We start from the raw sequence: 17,821 nt of genomic DNA, 5'->3' as shown, positions 1-17,821 counted from the left end.
TCCGGCTCACCTGCAGCCGCGTGTCGGTATTGATTCTGGTAGTCGAACCACGTTCGCTCTGCTTCCGGAGTCTCGATCGCTGTAGATGCGATGAATTTCTCTTGAACCGAAATTGATGCTCCCTTCTTGATTTGGGGTAGTTCATGAACGAACGTTGATTTCTGCTCTTGCGATGGCACCCATTTGGGTCCTTCTTGCACCCATTTGGGCCCTCCTAGCACGTTTCTTGCCGGCTCGTTCAAAGGGCTTGGAGAACTAGTTGCTTCGTCAGCATCCGTTTGGTTTTGAGCCGCCTTTCTTGTCTTCTTTTTGGGGTTAAATTTTTTAGGCCCAGACTTCTTTGATTTCCACATGTTGTAAGCTTTACTTTAAGTGAGTATCTTCCTATGACAAATCCTTAGCGCATGGAAACAGCAGAACCAAGCCAAGTGTACGAAAACAGTCAACCTTTTGCCGGAAACACGCTTCCCATCAGACGCCGTGCGGTACAGTGACAGGGTTGTGTATTATTGTACACTGTAGTTATATACTACACGTAATTCAATATCCGTTCCCCTGCTCTGAAAGGAGTATGCACTTGAACTAGTAAAAGGTACTTAGAGTACAGACGCAGTCTCCGGGGAACATAAATTATCCCTAACGACCAGATACAGACCGATCTTTCTGTCAATAGAAGGTATATAGCCACGCGCAAGGTTCAGTACAAACAAGGAGGTGAGAAAACACCTCCTGGTGCAAATATGGTGAAAATGCCTCGCTGGTCATTATTAAACGTTCCCTTACTCATTCCGGCAGTTCTTACGTAATATTCCACCCTTTTAGTCCATGGGCCAAGAGCCGAAAAATGGGTTGTTGGTACCATCCGAGGTGGCAAAACCTTTTTGGTGTCATTTTGTTTGTCGCGACATAGATACGCTTATCAAGCTATGATAGCATTTCCAAATGAGTAGCTTAGTCATAATAAATGAATTTTTAACCAATTTGGTCTCGTTTTTATATCCCTATACTTCTGAATCGAAACTAACCGCTATACAAAGACGAGCACTGCCTTCTGTATGTCCATGGAGCTACTAACAGAGCTCCATGGTATGTCCACAGGTGTTCTGTTGTTGTTGTTGTTGTTGTTGTTGTTGTTGTTGTTGTTGTTGTTGTTTTGTGTTTAGTGGCGTTTCCCATTCTCTTTAGAATATTTACGCCAAACACTTATCTATAAATTTCTTTTCCTTTTATCATTTTTTTTTCAAAAAAGAATATTGTAATGAGTATCCTTGGTCAGCTGTCGGTACGTCTATTTGCCTGCTTAAAATATCATATCTTCTGGCCAATCCGGCTCATTGTCTCGAGCAGACTTCTCAGCCGTTAAAACGGCCTAGGCCCCTCCGATATGCAGGCAGTAGAGTCCGATGCTTACCAGCACAGGAACCTCAATTGGTCCGATACAGAGCCAAACAAAACAAACAAGCAATATTAATAAATTACAAATATATATAATAATCACATATACATTCTTTAATAAAGTAAGCAATCTCTGGGCTGTGGTGCGCATGAAAAGCCTCTTCAGGCTTGTAAACGCGGTGCGCTTAGTCTTTATTCAAGGCAGCGAAGGGAATATCCAAAGAGTTATGATGTCCACAGCTGTCACGCGGTGCGCTTAGTCTTTATCTAGACCAATGTACCGTTATCATATCTAAAGTTCCTAATAAAAGGGATTATCTATACTGTTTTTATACCACCCTCTCAACAAATACATCAGTTTTAAACAAAAATCACTCTGTTCATTTCCAACATTATTAATTATAAAGTATTGTAGTGTACCGGTACATTGTTTTTGCATAATCTTTCATTGTTGGATGGAAATAAAGCGACATTGGCGTGGTATTAGCGTTTTCACCGTAGCGTTTTCACCGGAAAATGATAAATAACTGAAAAATACGCTAAAATTCACGAGAAATTGCTTTGTTGTTGTTGTTGTTTTTAGATAAAAGGATATACACTGTATTATAAGCTTTGGATATTCCCTTCGCCGTCTTGAATATTAGACTAAACGCTGTGGACATCATAACCCTTGGATATTCCCTTCGCTGCCTTGAATAAAGACTAAGCGCACCGCGTTTACAACAGAACACCTGTGAACATACAGAAGACAGTGCTCTTCTTTGTATAGCGGTTGGTCTCGATTCAGAAGTACAGGGATATAACAACGAGACCAAATTGGTTTAAAATTCATTTACTATGACTAAGCTACTCATTTGGAAATGCTATCATAGCTTGATAAGCATATCTATGCCCGACAAACAAAATGACACCAAAAAGGTATTGCCACCTCAGATGGTACCAATATCTGGCCTGGCCCATGGACTATTTTACACACAGACTACTCCAAGCTTGTTACGCTTGATGGAAATGAAATGCACACGTGCAGTGATACTTCGATCATTCATAGCACGGTCCAGTCAACAGTCCTAGTTCGGCATACCTTGTAATCTATGATTACCATGATTTAGTCATCATCCAAAACTTACTCATGGATCACAGGAGACTGCCACATCAGGCCAATTACCCCCCCCCCCCCCCCCCCCCCGGCTGAATACTGGTTAGACGTGATATATGGTTAGAGTAAGGATTAGGTTTTAAGGTTACAGGTTTAGGAGTGGGAGCTTGGGTTAGGGTTAGGATTATGATCAGGATTAAGATTAGGGGAAGGGTCCGGGGTAATTGCCAAGGGAGTAATTGCCCTAGATTCCAAGACTGACCGAATCTAAGGACGATCATCATTTGCACGGATATAATCACCGAACACTGGTAGAGTCAAGTGGCTATCAACACATACACAAACACACACACACACACACACACACACACACACACAAACTACTTTCTCTAAGCTCTCTCTCCATGTCTATCCCCCCGTGCCTGTTATGATACAAAGTATGTGACGCATAATATATAGCAAACAATGAAAGTACCAAATGCGATATAAAAACATAATATGGACAACATCGATTATTAAACATTATAGATATATGTAAAAATATATATAGTGGGATGACGGTGAATTTTTTTTTTTTTTGAATGCTGCTGTCATTTTGGGAAGAATGCTGAAATGCTGAAACTAAACTCAGTGTATTACGTTCATTACTCTGTATAGTTTATGCTCAAAACTTCTATTCCATTTCTGTATAAACAGACAGTGGTAAGACTGACGAAGACCTGAGGTCGAAAGCATCTACCACCAGCCTGCATCGTGCGATATAACACACTGTCTTCCTGGTCTCAATTATATATTGTTATATATACGTACATGTATACATAATTTATAATACTATTATACTCAGCCAAAAAAAAAAAAAAAAGTGAACACCTTTTGAAGTGCATATTTTTCAAAGAAGATTTTGATTAAAATGTTTGTGTCATTGTCGTCCTGGTAGGTTCACACAAAGAGAAATTTTACACATGAGTGAACACATTCGTTTATGTCTTCCAGGGCACAAAAGAAAATATAGTGATTCATATTGCAAATGCCACACACAAACACTCACACTCAAACACTCACACACGCACACACACAGACACACACGCACACACACACACATACAAATTATATATATATATATATATATATAGATTATATATATATATATATTACACAATTTCAATTTCATTTTCAATTTTATTTCCATTTACATTGAATAAAGAGGGAAAATTATATACAATACATTTACAGAACATATTTGTAACAATTTCAAAGGAAACGTACAAGTGGTCACGAGTAACAACAGAAATTCCTTTCTAAGATATATACATACACATAATACAAAGATTAGAATGGAAATGGAGGGTCCCACTAAAAAGCAAAGCTTGTAGGGTATGGGACCCTCGGAAAATACGTACACAAAATCAAAGTCACCAATGTCAACTAACTTAGGAAGGAAAAAGAAAGAAAAAAAAGAAGAAAAGGGGGAAATGAGGCTATGGTACAACACACGTCATCGTGGACACAAGCATACTGCCACTTCATGATGTAAATGCGATGATAAAACGATAAAACGCTCCCTGGTTTGATATTGCGATTGATTGGGTGCATATACCGATATGAATGCATAGGAACGGATATAAAAAAAAAAGAAAGAGAATATACTCACTGTTGTCTGGTACAATAAAAGAAATATCTGAGGAAAACTTATGTTTCAAGACAAATTATTTTCTTTAAAAGATGATTTTTGTGTAATATCTTAATACTTGTATAAAAGATGACTTGATTGAGACAATAAAACCGAACCTAATTTGGTTGTATATCATAAGAATTCAGTAAAAAGAATCTCAATTTGTTCTTAAAAGAATTCAAAGTTCGTGCTGTTACTATGTCGTCGTTGGGAAGTGAGTTCCAATACATTGGCCCCTCGTAGATGACGGTTTGCTGAGCCAGCAAAGTCCTTAAAAAATGACAAATGAAATTCATCGGATTGCCTTGTAGGATGATTACGAACGGATTATTAAAAAAAACAAACATTAATTCAAATATATATGGAAGATTATTTTTTTTATTGTAATTATACATAAATTGTCCTAGATTAAAAAAATACAAATCTTTAATTTTAAATATTTTATTTTCAAAAAATAACGGATCAGTATGAGACAGATATGTAGTGTAACATATAATACGCAATGCAATGACTTCTTTTGTATTTGTCTAAAAGAGTTTGATATGTATTTCCCCATACAAGAATACCGTAATTTAGATAAGGCAATATGAGGGATGAATATAATCTAAGCAGGGACGACGCAGGAAGACAAAATTTAATCTTGTTGATTATACCGATATTTCGTAAAATAATCATACATATACTATCAATATGAGATTTCCATGAAAGCTTATTATTAACTGTTATTCCCAGAAATTTGACATAAGAAACATTTTCCAGTGGTGTGCCATCAAAAATAATATCAACAATTAAAGCCTCAATGGAGTTGCTGAAAAGCATGTATTTTGTTTGTTTTTTGTTTGTTTTTTTTAGTATGAAGAAATAATTTATTAGCTTTTATCCATTGAGCAACTTCTTCTAATTCACAATTTAATGTATTTACAAGGTAAAAGGATTATTATGCGTAAAAAAGAAATAAATTTGAATCATCAGCAAAGAGAATGAAAGAAAGAATATACAGAAATTATTTATATAAATAAGAAACAGAAGCGGACCTAATAAACTTCCCTGTGGGACCCCACATTTAACATTTAACATTTAACATTTTTGAATTACAATAATTTCAAGAGACATATTGCTTTCTGTTCAAGAGGTAGCTCCTGAACCACTCCAAGGCCTTCCCACGGATTCCGTATAATGGTGTAATTCATTAAGTAAAATATCATGATTAATGGTGTCAAAGGCCTTGGAGAAGTCCAGGAACAAACCTATGAGATGTGAAGATTTGTAGATAGCTTGTGCTACTTTTTCTACAAAACTCAATAATGCATGTGTGGTGCTATGTTTTTCCCTAAAACCAAACTGAGAATTTGAGAGTATTTTATTGTATTTCCAAAAAGTAATAGACTAGTTCTTTTGTAAACCAATTTTTCAAGAATTTTGGGCAATGTACATAACAAAGAAATTGGTCTAAGATTGTTAACATCTAATTTGGCACCTTTTTTAAACAAAGGGATGACTTTTACTACTTTCATACTTTCAGGGACAATACCATAAAAGAGGGATGAATTGAATATGTGAGCTAAAGGATCCGCAATTAAAGATATTACCCCCTTCAGCAGAAAATTACTGATGCCATCGTGTCCAGCACTTTTTTTTGGAACGAAAACCAGAAACAATATCATCTCCTGATTATATGTCGGACTAAGAAACATTGAGTTTGAATTTGGTGGACCTAAAAAATTAGAAAAATGTTTATTTGAAGAAGGAATTTTGCTTTCAAGATTTTCCCAAATGGAAGAAAATCATTATTCAAAATATTACAAATAAAATGAGGATCTTCATAAATTTTATCATCATATCTAATTTCAGTAATATTCGACTTGTTATTTGATATATTCATTGCCTGCTTTTAAACTTTCTATGTATTTTCCATATCATGCTTATAAAATTGTAACTGTTTAGCATAATATTTTTTCTTTTCAATGTGTATAATTTTCGTCAAAGTATTTTTATAACAAGTTTATTTTAGTTTTGATTGCTCATAAGGTTTCATTTTGAATTTCTAATATAGATTAATCTTTCTATCTATTTCACTCTTTTCTTGAAATTTAGGAACAATAATGGATAAAATGGGGGTTTTCTTGGCTGTAATTTGCTGAAGGAAGTTATTATGGTTGTGAATTACCCGAAAATGGTCTTCTTATTTTTGATTTATTTTTCATATGACTTAAGCATGACACTATAGATGTAATAGAAGTAATCGAAAATGCATTTACAACATTTTTCAAAGACTGCCCTTTTATATTGTGTTATCTTCACACAAGCTTTGTTGTAATATCATTTTTTCATATTATCAATCTGTAAACACAAAATTCAATGTTTTGCAAGTATGAAATGTGATACCAATATTATACCCATTCCACGTCATGAGTTTTATATTTCTTTATACTGTCATGAAATGGCGCCCCCACATGTTGACGTTGAGAAATGTCAACCATAAATAATACGAGAGGTTCACTTGCTTTTCCTTTGTGGTGATTATGAAAATGATTGATATAAAATAAAAACGTGATACAAAGGATAAAGATATATGATTTGGGCGTATTTCTTGTGTATTTCTTTGCATTATGGTGAACAGCGCCCTCAATTGATGACCTTGAGAAATTTCAGAAATTGGGTCATGTAGAGTGTTCAGTTGCTCTACCTATGTGCCAAATATGACGGTCATACATCACAATAAAGGAGTTATACCGGGTGTCCCAAAAAAAGCGGAACGGTGGATTTTCAGTACCTTGCGTTCTAAAAGTGATACATTTTTTTGACATTATTAGAAAGAGCATCTTCCGCAGAAGACCATGATACCAAAATCATTAAATTTGGTTCAGCACTTTTTATTCTACGCCAATTTTTGTAAATGCAGTCATTTTCAATTTTTTGCGACTTATGAGATAATAATTTGGGTGCCACACGCGTTCCATACGGTGAATTGTGTAAGCTCGTTGATCCATGTCAACAAAAGATAACGCTTTCATATTGGGAGCGCGCGCACACACACACACACACACACACACACACAGACACACACACACGGGTTTCCCAATGTGAAAGCTGTATCTTTTGTTGACACGGATCACCGAGCTTACACAATATTCACCGTATGGATCGCGTAGTGCACTTTAATTATTATCTCATAAGTCGCAAAAATCCGGCGAAATTTGGCAATGACTGCATTTTCAGAAATTAGCGTAGAATAAAAAGTACTGAACCAAATTTGATGATTTTGGTATCATAGTCTTCTGCGGACGATGCTCTTTCTAATGATGTCAAAAGATATATAACTTTTAGACCGCAAGATACTGAAAATCCACCGTTCCGCTTTTTTTGGGACACCCGGTATAAGGGGCAAAATCTGCCCCCCCCCCCCCCCCCAAACGGGGCCTGGAAAGGGTCAAAATAGCCTGGGCTTAATAGCAAACTCTGATTGTTGTTCGTTGCTTGCAGCAGTATCCCGAGGTTGAGGGCTGAATTTCAATTTCCTGCCTTTTGAAAGGGGGGCACCGATACGGTCGCCGAGCACGGCCGCCTCTACTCCCCTAGACTCCAACCAAGATTCTGATGCGGCACCACACAGGGTATGGAGGAAGAAACCTCTGTGGATCTGGACTTTTGTGTAGTTAAGTACAAGTTGTATAAAAAACAGGTTCAAAGAAAAAAGCGCAAGGTGCGTGAAGAAAGTGTAGATATTGAAGAACTATCAACTAGGGTATAATCTTCCTTAGAGGGAGAACATAAGAATTATACATTATTTTGGCACCCCTACAGTGTAGGTCCAAACCTCCCGACTTGAAGGTGTACATTTCACCGATTGATTCACGCAAATCCTTGAAGAACATCAACCTAATAACGGTCACTCGTGACATTCAGAAATGTTGTGGTTCACCCCCAGAATTTCTCGGGTGCTGTTCGTTATTCAGAAGGTTCGCTATTCCGAAGGTTCGTTATTCCGAAGGTTCGTTAATCCGAAACACACAAATTCCCCATACCAAGAGGTTCGTTAATCCGAAAATGAAAAAGGGTTCGTTAATCCGAACATTTGTGGCGTTATTCCAAAGGTTCGCTATTCCGCAGGTTCGTTAATCCGAAAATGAAATAGGGTTCGTCATTCCGAAGTTTCGTTGATCCGAAGTGATATAGGGTCCGTAACGAACCTTCGGAACAACGAGCTTTGTTTCACTTTCGGATTAACGAACCTTCGGAATAACGAATCTTCGGAGCAAAGAACCTTCGGAATAACGACCCTTCGGAGCAAAGAACCTTCGGAATAACGAACTTCGGAATAACGAGCTGTAACCAAGCCAACCAAAGATGGCATTACGGTAAAGTGTACAAACCAAAAGCGGCGCCAAAAACTTCTGGAAATTTAGTCAATTGGCAATGTATATGTGAAAGCTCGGGAGGAGGGTCTCAACGTGAAGGGAGTCATTTCTGGGGTGCCGATAGAAATGTCGGATATTGAGATACAAACGGAATTAAAGAAATAGAAGGTATCGCATGCAAAGCGAAACATGCTAAATCATTCATAATCACACAAAATCAAGCAAACATTTACACATACACACACACACACGAAGAGATTCTTTTTGAACTGTAAACATCACAGTCATTGAATCTGTAAATCACTGAAAAGTTCTTGTGCTGAATATTGGATGGCACAGTTTAGTGAAAATAATTCATTATTACCCCAATGGCTCTAATGAATTCATCTTAAGAAAAAACACTGATTCAAACATGGAAACTTTTCATTCCAGTTAACACAGATTTATTTCAATCCATTTCAGATAAACATCTTGCAGCATTAAAACACAATATTTCAGTTACCATAGAGTGTATCATAAATTTCATGAGATAAGACTAAGATGGAATACAACATGACAGAATTGACAAGGTTTATTGTTCCTTAAATTGGCAGCCCAGAGCCTAAAGTACATTCAGTTTACAGAGTACATGTACAGTGTATAGAGACAAAAATCATGGTACTTCACAAATGATAAGGTGTTTACAATAAACATAATGAGAAATTATACATAAATAGTCATACATTTATCAATCTAAATAAAAAGAAACATACTGTATACATACAGTACAACAAAAGAAGAAAAGAACTACCATACTCAGTACAATTACTTATTCTTTACAGCACTGGATTATGAATATTTATTTAAAAAAAACTTAATCTAAAAAACAACAAAAACAAAAAATACATAAACAGCGGTGAAAAAAAAGAGGTGTCATTGCACAGCAGTTACAAAACTTTTTTTCAACCATCTAGCTAAAATTACCAAAGTGTTGAAGAAAAAGCAATGCAAATTATTAACACCAAAAACAGCTGGCATTTTGATATATTTTATCAAAATTTGATATTACATTCATTACATTCATATTACATAAACAAACATCAAATACACTATATTTCAATGAAACTTCACTACGTTTGACATATTACAAAAACACTTTTAACAAAATTCAGTATACAATGGATTCAAAATTGCACTTATATCCTCATATATAATTATGCTTGTATATACCATGATGTCCATATACCATAAACCATATACAGTGTATGTAATAAAAAGTAAAAGAAATGTACCTGAAAATGCAATCTGATAAAAAGGGTAAAATGGAGAAGTAAAGCCTAAACGGCTTCTAGACAAACAAAATGACCTTTTTCATAAATCAGTTACACTGGTTTTGTAGTAAAAAAAGAAATGAAGAAAATAATCTTAATAATAATGTGGAGAAACTTGGGAACTATCAGTCTTGCAACTTTCACACCTGATATAAAACAAGTACGAAAATACTTTTGACAAATGTAAACATGTGATTATACATTGTACAATAGATTCAGAATTGCACCTTCATATATGCTCATATACTTGTTATGTACACTGTACCAATATTTCAATGTACAGTATCGCATAAGTCATGAAGAGTAAGAGAAATGCACCTTAAAGGGGATGGCTATAGTAACTGATCAATGGGAATCAGTGGGAATGCTTGAGGATGATTGTTCCAATCCTTGTGGGATTCATTTAAGAGTACATTATATATCTATTGTTGTGTGAAAATCTTTTGCTTCAGAATGGTCTCATATTCACATAATGTGCAGTTTAATGTTTCCAGGTTAGCGTGCCTGGTCAGTGACGGGTCATTAATCTGCACATTACTTGAATATGAGACCGTTCTGAAGCAAATAATTTTCACACAACAGTAGATATATAATGTACTTTTAAATGTATCCCACAAGGATTGGAACAATCATCCCTCAGCATTCCCATTGATTCCCACTGATCGGTTACTAACCATCCCCTTTAAAACGCAGTCTGATAAAAAAGGTAGAAATATGCAGTTAAGCCTAAAAGGTTTCTATAGACCAGCGAAAAATGACTTTTTACATATATCAGTTATTTTATTTTGTTAAGTAGGGAAATGAATTTGAAGGGGAAAAAAAACCAAAAGGGAGTACAGCAAATTGCAAAGATCATCAGGGAAACAAAGAATTATACTTCATCTTCACAATGAGTTGTATCTCAAAATGAAACGAAAATCAAATGCTACAGCAGATTCCCTTTATAGGAAGTGAGTGTTCACTTTCTCAAATTCTGATCACAAAGAGGATCCCAACAGGCAAAACCTACATCTGCCACATTTCTATGGCAAATTTGATCTCAGCCAATCAGATCCAAGGATTTCAGTAGCTTGTCACATCTATGACAACTTGTCACTGATGACAAGTTTGATGAAACGGGCCCTAGGAATAAGGCCTGTGTGGACCATATACAAATAACATAGGGTATACTTTGTTATTTACGACCTCATTGGTCATTCACATGTGTACAACAGATCTACTTTTGCATAGCTACGCTGCTGCCAAGTTGCAGATGGCTAATTTCAGTGTTGATCTACCATTTCAGACTAATACCTCTGTATCTTATTTCACACCACACAGAAGCCCAACACAGAAGCCCAATAAAGAAGCTCAGCTGTAATACACTTGTATTTCACTTATTTTGATCAGCCATAAAGAGGTCTACCTTTAGCCCACAAACTTAGCCCACAAAATTTGTGCTCTACAACTTATTATATATCATCGATTGTTCAAACATAATCTCAATACATGTACTGTATTAAAAGTAAAATACTGTAATATCCAGATTCATGAGAATATTCATCAGCACTCAGTTGCACCTGACTTCACAATTAGCCTCTGGCTTATTCCAACAAAATACACTGTATGTTGACATTTCTCTCGAAGGCATTACATTTTGTATATACAGTATTGTATACAGGGCCGGCGCAGTGTTTTCAAAAGTGTGGGGGCCCACTTCCAGGTTTCATGAGCTAACAAGCAAAAAAAAAAATGGTCTTCAGACAAACACAAAACCTTACCGTCTTCCGCCATACTTCAAGATCTCCATCTATTGCTATTTTAGTGCCACTTTACATACTTTCGGGTTTAAAGTGATGATACCTAATGTATTCCTTTGTATGGTGCATAAAAAGTGGGGGGGGGGGGGGGGGCGAGCCCCCACGGCCCCCATGGCTGCGCAGTCCTGGTATTTGATATGCCTTGGGTACATTAACTTCATCAAATGAAATTTTTAAAACTAAAAATGATTGCACTGTTGCTGAGTGGACAATTGAAAGAAAATATTTCTGCATTTCGGGGTGAAGTACAACTGTACAGTTAACTGCACCTTAGTCAAATCTATTAAGAATGGAGAAATAGATTAGCCTTTAATAGAGAAAATTTGACTTATGAAGGACTAAAACCAACAGAATATGAAGAGAAGAGGACTTGGAAAGACCTTCCACTAGGGTGATTATTCTTACTTATACAAGGTCGACTTAAGCAAGGTTAACTGTAGAATCCTTCAATAGTGCTACGAAGACATATCTTAAGGCATGCTTGGTACAAATACACTGACCTTTTATCACATTATACACTTATCCAGTCTGGAAGGTCTGTAATCTTTAATCTTTACTGACCAGACCCAGAATCTCCAACATAAAACTCTAACTGCACAGCAGTAATAAGGTTCCCCTTCTTGGAGAATGTAAAGTTAAGCTCAAGAGGGCGTCCTTCCGTCTCGTAGCACTCCACCACTACCTCCTGACCTGGACGGGCTTCTCGCATGAACATGATAGAGCAGCGTTTGAGGTCATACGCGACCAGCTCCTGGCTGAAGGCTGAAAGGGCTCCCTCTCTTGAGGCAAAGCTCCCACAATCTATGCACATTCGCAGCATGTCTGCTTGGTTGAGGTGCGAGTTGAAGTCGGTGTCACTCCAGTTGACGACAAAGGAATGTTTGTAAGCATTCTCTGGCTTGAACTCAAGGTCAAAGCCTTTTGGTGGGGCTTCCCGTATGTTTGTTGGACAAAAATGTTTCAGACGGTGGGCGTAGGGAGCAGGTCGTCGCACTTTCATGTCTACAGTCACCATCTGAATAGTGTATGTAGCTAGCTCCTCATTGGTCCGGATCTACACACTGTGTATCCCAGCATACAGTGCTCTTCCCAAGAAAGCTGACCCTGGCATTGAACTTGAGGGCGTGATCAAGGTGCAGTCTCTTCTCCAGACCTTGTGTGAAGTTCATCACAGCGATGCGTGCAAAGACGGAGGCATCCTCTAAGTCTACATCGAACAAGTTCAAACTGCCCCCAAAGTAATCTGTTATGCACCATGGGTTGATTTTACCTATGGACAAAAGAAACAGGCAATCAAATATCAGGGTACCATGTTCCTGTTCCAAAATGTAACTGTAGGATTACCATCATGGCAACTGCTCCAATCTCAGCCTTATTCAAGTACGTTTAGCTTGTAAATGTACAATATATACACATCTACTTCAGTAATCATGCACACATGCACTATAAGAGACAGTTGTCTTCTATTCCATTTTCTCTCTCTCTTTCTCAGCTCTATTCAACCATATTGTCCTCATGACATAGGCCTGGAGTTGGATTTAGTGATCAGAACTAGGAAGAATAGCAAAACATGGGAAAATATAACAACCCATTTAGTTTTTGTGTTGGAAAGTCTAATCTTTAGGAAATCATGACAATGTCCAGGGCCGGCGCAGTGTTTTCAAAAGTGTGGGGGCCCACTTCCGCGTTTCATGAGCTGACACGCGAAAAAAAAAAGGGGGGGGGGCTCCTCAGCTCATTCTCTCCCCTCCCATTTCCGGGTGTTATAAAAAAAAAAGGTCTTCAAAGAAAACACATAACCTTACCGCTGCCATACTTCAAGATCTCTATCTATTTCTATTTTAGTGCCACTTACGTACTTCTGGGTTGAAAAAAGTGTGGGGGCCCAAAGTGATATAACCTTATGTATTCCTTTGTATGGTGCACAAAAAGTGGGGGGGGGGGGGGGGGGCAAGCCCCCATGGCCCCCACGGCTGCGCCAACCCTGATGTCTCTGATGCACTCTTGGTTGGGATAATTGCATTTTGAAAGACTGCAAGAAAGAATATGACATAATTACAGAGCCACATATATGCCAAAACAAAAATCTGTGATGTTTCAAGAATCCATTGTAGCAAAGCCATCTATAAAGTAGCATTTTGAATATACACAAATTGCAATTTGTAGGCATCTCTACCAAATTTGTTGAATTCCCCATAGCCCAGGTCCTTGTTGACGTAGGATTTCACGAGATCGGTTTCTTCCAATTTGCTCTCCTGGAACTGTTTCATCAGCTTCGTCCATTCTACAGGAATTCCTGCAGAGGATGCCAGAGTCCTGATGGGAAGACTGGTCCTGGAAGATAATAAATGTCATTACATTCAAGTCAGATGAGAAAAGGGAGGAATTAATTAGGAAGTAAGAATGAGTATGAGAATACAAATTTCTGTCTTCATTGATAATCATTTCAATAAAAATCCTAGTCCCTAGACAGAATACTAGAGTATTCTGTCTGCAAAAGTCCAGCCACCAGAGTTTGTGTGTGTGTGTGTTTGCTGTTTTTTCTTACTTTCTATGACTCTCCTCCACAAGAGAATTCTGTGAAGCCAGACGTATTCTCCATAGAACATATACCCAAAAAGATACAGTCCGACCTTTTTTTAGTTTTGGGAAATTTTAACACTGACCCTGAAATCAAATGATGATTTGTGTTTTGACATATACATACTGTCATACAATGAATAGGCCTACATTAAAAACCATTTCTGGTGACATTAAGTCAAGTATTGTTGTCAGTCGTAGACCCCTTTATATGACATATATATTATATCGACAATAATAAATATACCGATGCTAAAGTTAGTTATATTAGGGCGAGTGTCTAACCTCCTGGTTATTTCTTACAGTCTACATTGACATTTTGCACAATCAGAACAACATGAGTGCAGCCATACTTTCAGTACTGACAAAGTTTGAAGTCTAGTACTTGTACATCATCATTCATCAGTGCGGTGGATTTATTTATTCTCAGACATAGAGAGAACTCTATTTTTGTTCTTAGAAAAAGAGGGTTTCTTGCTGAGTTTTTTCTATTAAGATTTGTGTTTCAGTAGACTATTCGTTGTAAATGCACAAAAAGTGATTAAAAAAAGTGACCGACCCACTGACACCCGCTACCTGCCATACCTGCACCTGTACGCGGCCGAGGGGCACAGTGCGGGGCTGATCTCGTGCATCAGGCCTTGGCCTACCGGCGATTTACGACATCGACAGACCGTGGCTGTGGGCATGCTGTAAATGTTGCGACCATCTCGTCTGGAACAAGCAGAAGCGGCTAGGAATAGCCTGGAATACATACGGGACATGTTGTAAACGTTCACCAACATTAGGAGAAATGACAAAGATGTGACAGAATTTACTGTTGACAGTGTCAGGACGGGTACGGTGTGACTGAAGGGGGCAGCTAGGGTACAAATTCCCCGACGCGACGACCAGATACAGACTGATATCTTTCGGTCAAGGTACACTCGAGCATAGATGCACCGGTACCGACGCACGTGCGACGTGACTTACATACAATACCAATTTTAAACGGATCGAGGTTTAAGACATGGAGTTACAACTGACTATAATTTTTCGATCAGCTGTCAGTTTTCTATGGATGCACAGAAGAATTCCAATTGTGCCTTTAATATTTGATGCTTGAAGCCCCTATCTTTCTGAGCAATCTGAAGATTCGTTTTTTAACGCTAACATAATATCGGGTATTTGCTGCTCGTTTATATATCAAATGTAATGAAATTTCACCTAATGATTAAGCATTAAAAGAAAAGTCAATTCCGTTCGAAAATATGTGCACAAGTGTAAATCTGAGCTGTATTTTGTGAAAGTGTTTGAAATTTTACGCTCACGGAAGCCACTTTCATCACTTTTCTCCTGATATCCGCAAAATGAAATGAATATGGTATCATTCTCAAGTATAGTTCTTTATAAATTAATATGTCACATTGGCGTACAGTCACGTACATTCGAGTAATTTTGATATCTATTTCAGCAATATTTGAGCAATTCTATTCGCTCACCCCCCGTGCCTTTACCATTGTCTACCGCCCATTGTTTAGTAAGTAGGGATAGCGAAAAGTAATTACCATCACAAAGATTAACTTCCTTGGAAAGTGGCTGGTGATTATGCAATGAGACACGAGTCAATATTATTGTCTTCGCATCTGAGCGGCCGATTCAGTTTAACACATACTTCAAATATTTTTTTAGTGGCGGCTTCGAGCATGGGATCAAAGCGAATAAGACTGTTTTGACTCCATTTCTCGAACCTCCTTGCTTATACTGTGTGTTGGCCAAAGAGCGTACGCTCTTTGCTGTTGGCCTACAATTAAACCAAGGAGCTAGCAATAGCTCCGATTAAACCATCCTTGCCTGGAGCCAAGCCTTAGAATAAAGCCGGAGAAGCTAGTCTTCTGACAGGCGCTTAAGATGAACTGTATCACCAAAATTTTATTCATTCCTAAAATTCCTCAAGAACTGCCTATATTTTTTCTTCTAATGGTACATAATGAATAACGTAGGTAAAAGAAAACTCACTAAGCTATTGAAAAATATCATAAATGATGTTTTTGTCTTAAAAAGCAATTTAAAAATCTGTAATAGGTCAAACGAGCCAGTTTGCTAGACCCACTTTATAATTGCTAGACCAAGACCCAATTTGCTAGACCAAGACTAATCATCAGCGTCGTGGGGCGGAGTGAAGTGGAGAGAAGTGGAGAATATTTCTGAAATTTACTTAAATTATTCGGATATATATTTCCGAATTCCGTTACAAAGTAGAGCAGAAACATGAAGCTTCGAAAAGGCAGACAGGGGGGCAGGGGAGGGGGACGGCCTGCATATTTTGGTTTTGCCAGGCCTACACCCTTCACCCAATTTCACCCAAATATGGTGACTTTTCCTAAAATTTTATTGCACACATTTTGATATATAATTTAGCTATGTCAAGTATAGCTGATTGCCATGGTAACCGTAAACTGACGACCATGTTCGTCAGAATTTGTATGATTTTCTGTTTCAAATTGAACAGCCAGTTATGATTTTCAATGAGCTAAATTCAAAATAACATTTTTCTAAAATTTTTGTCATTATTACAAATTTTCTGTCATTTGAATTTAAATTTCACCAAAGATCCTTTTACTTTGTAATCATGTTTTGCCTTTCTTTAATTTTTGGGGCTGTAGACAGAGAACAATGGGTAAAATTTCATATGAATTTGTGTTTTCTATTGTCTTTGATTTGTCTTTTGTGAAATAAGGGCAGATAGGCCCTATGCATGAATGAGAAATTGTTCATTTGTGCAATTTTCACTTTTGTGCCATGAAAGAGAAAAACAAATGTGTTCACTCATGCATAAAGCTGCATTTTTTTTTTTGACCTATGAAGTTGACAACTACAGTTGTAATTAAATTGCCTTTAAAGGGGAAGGCTAGTAACTGATCAGTGGGAATCAGTGGAAATACTGGGAGATGATTGTTCCAATCCTTATGGGATTCATTCAAGAGTTTATTGTATATCTTTTGTTGTGTGAAAATGATTTGCTTCAGAACGGTCTAATATTCAAGAAATGTGCAGATTAATGTTCCGTCACCGATCAGGGACGCTAACCTGGAAGCATTAATACTGCACATTACTTGAATATGAGACCATTCTGAAGCAAATCATTTTCACACAACAATAGAAAGACAATGAACTCTTGAATGCATCCCATAAGGATTGGAACAATCATCTCCCAGCATTTCCACTGATTCCCACTGATTAGTTACTAGCCTTCCCCTTTAACATGGTATAAAAACATTGATATCTAGCCGAATATTCTATGAGAAATATGAGCTTCAAAAACTGCTTACTCTCTTTTTTGCTGAGTGTTATGTCTCCATGTGTGTATATGGTTGTGTGTGTACATGTTTAATATAAACACATGTTGCACATACATACATGTATGAATTGTATAAATATACAGTGTTTATCTAAATCTATAGATGTATAGATCACACAGACTAATAAATAAGACTTAACAACTGCGTTATACATGTAATACATGTGTTCTTGTTATTTAATCACTTTTCTTCTGTACAGGTATAAGAATGCACAATGATTCCCGTGATCATTCCAAGGTACATACAACAAACAGACAGACAAACTGAAAT

General features: G+C 37.3%; 1 pseudogene; it reads right to left on the bottom strand.

Annotated features, from left to right (window-relative positions):
• Window positions 1-12,183: 12,183 nt before the first annotated feature.
• LOC139733533 (uncharacterized) lies at window positions 12,184-14,974 on the bottom strand (annotated as a pseudogene).
• Window positions 14,975-17,821: the final 2,847 nt, after the last annotated feature.

The sequence above is a fragment of the Diadema antillarum genome, unplaced genomic scaffold (assembly GCF_040938485.1).
Source record: "Diadema antillarum isolate AM-2024a unplaced genomic scaffold, OU_Dant_1.0 seq00000481_RagTag, whole genome shotgun sequence".
NCBI classification, from domain to species: domain Eukaryota; kingdom Metazoa; phylum Echinodermata; class Echinoidea; order Diadematoida; family Diadematidae; genus Diadema; species Diadema antillarum.
Note: the sequence above shows the minus strand (reverse complement) of the source record. Positions and strands in the feature narration are given on the sequence as shown.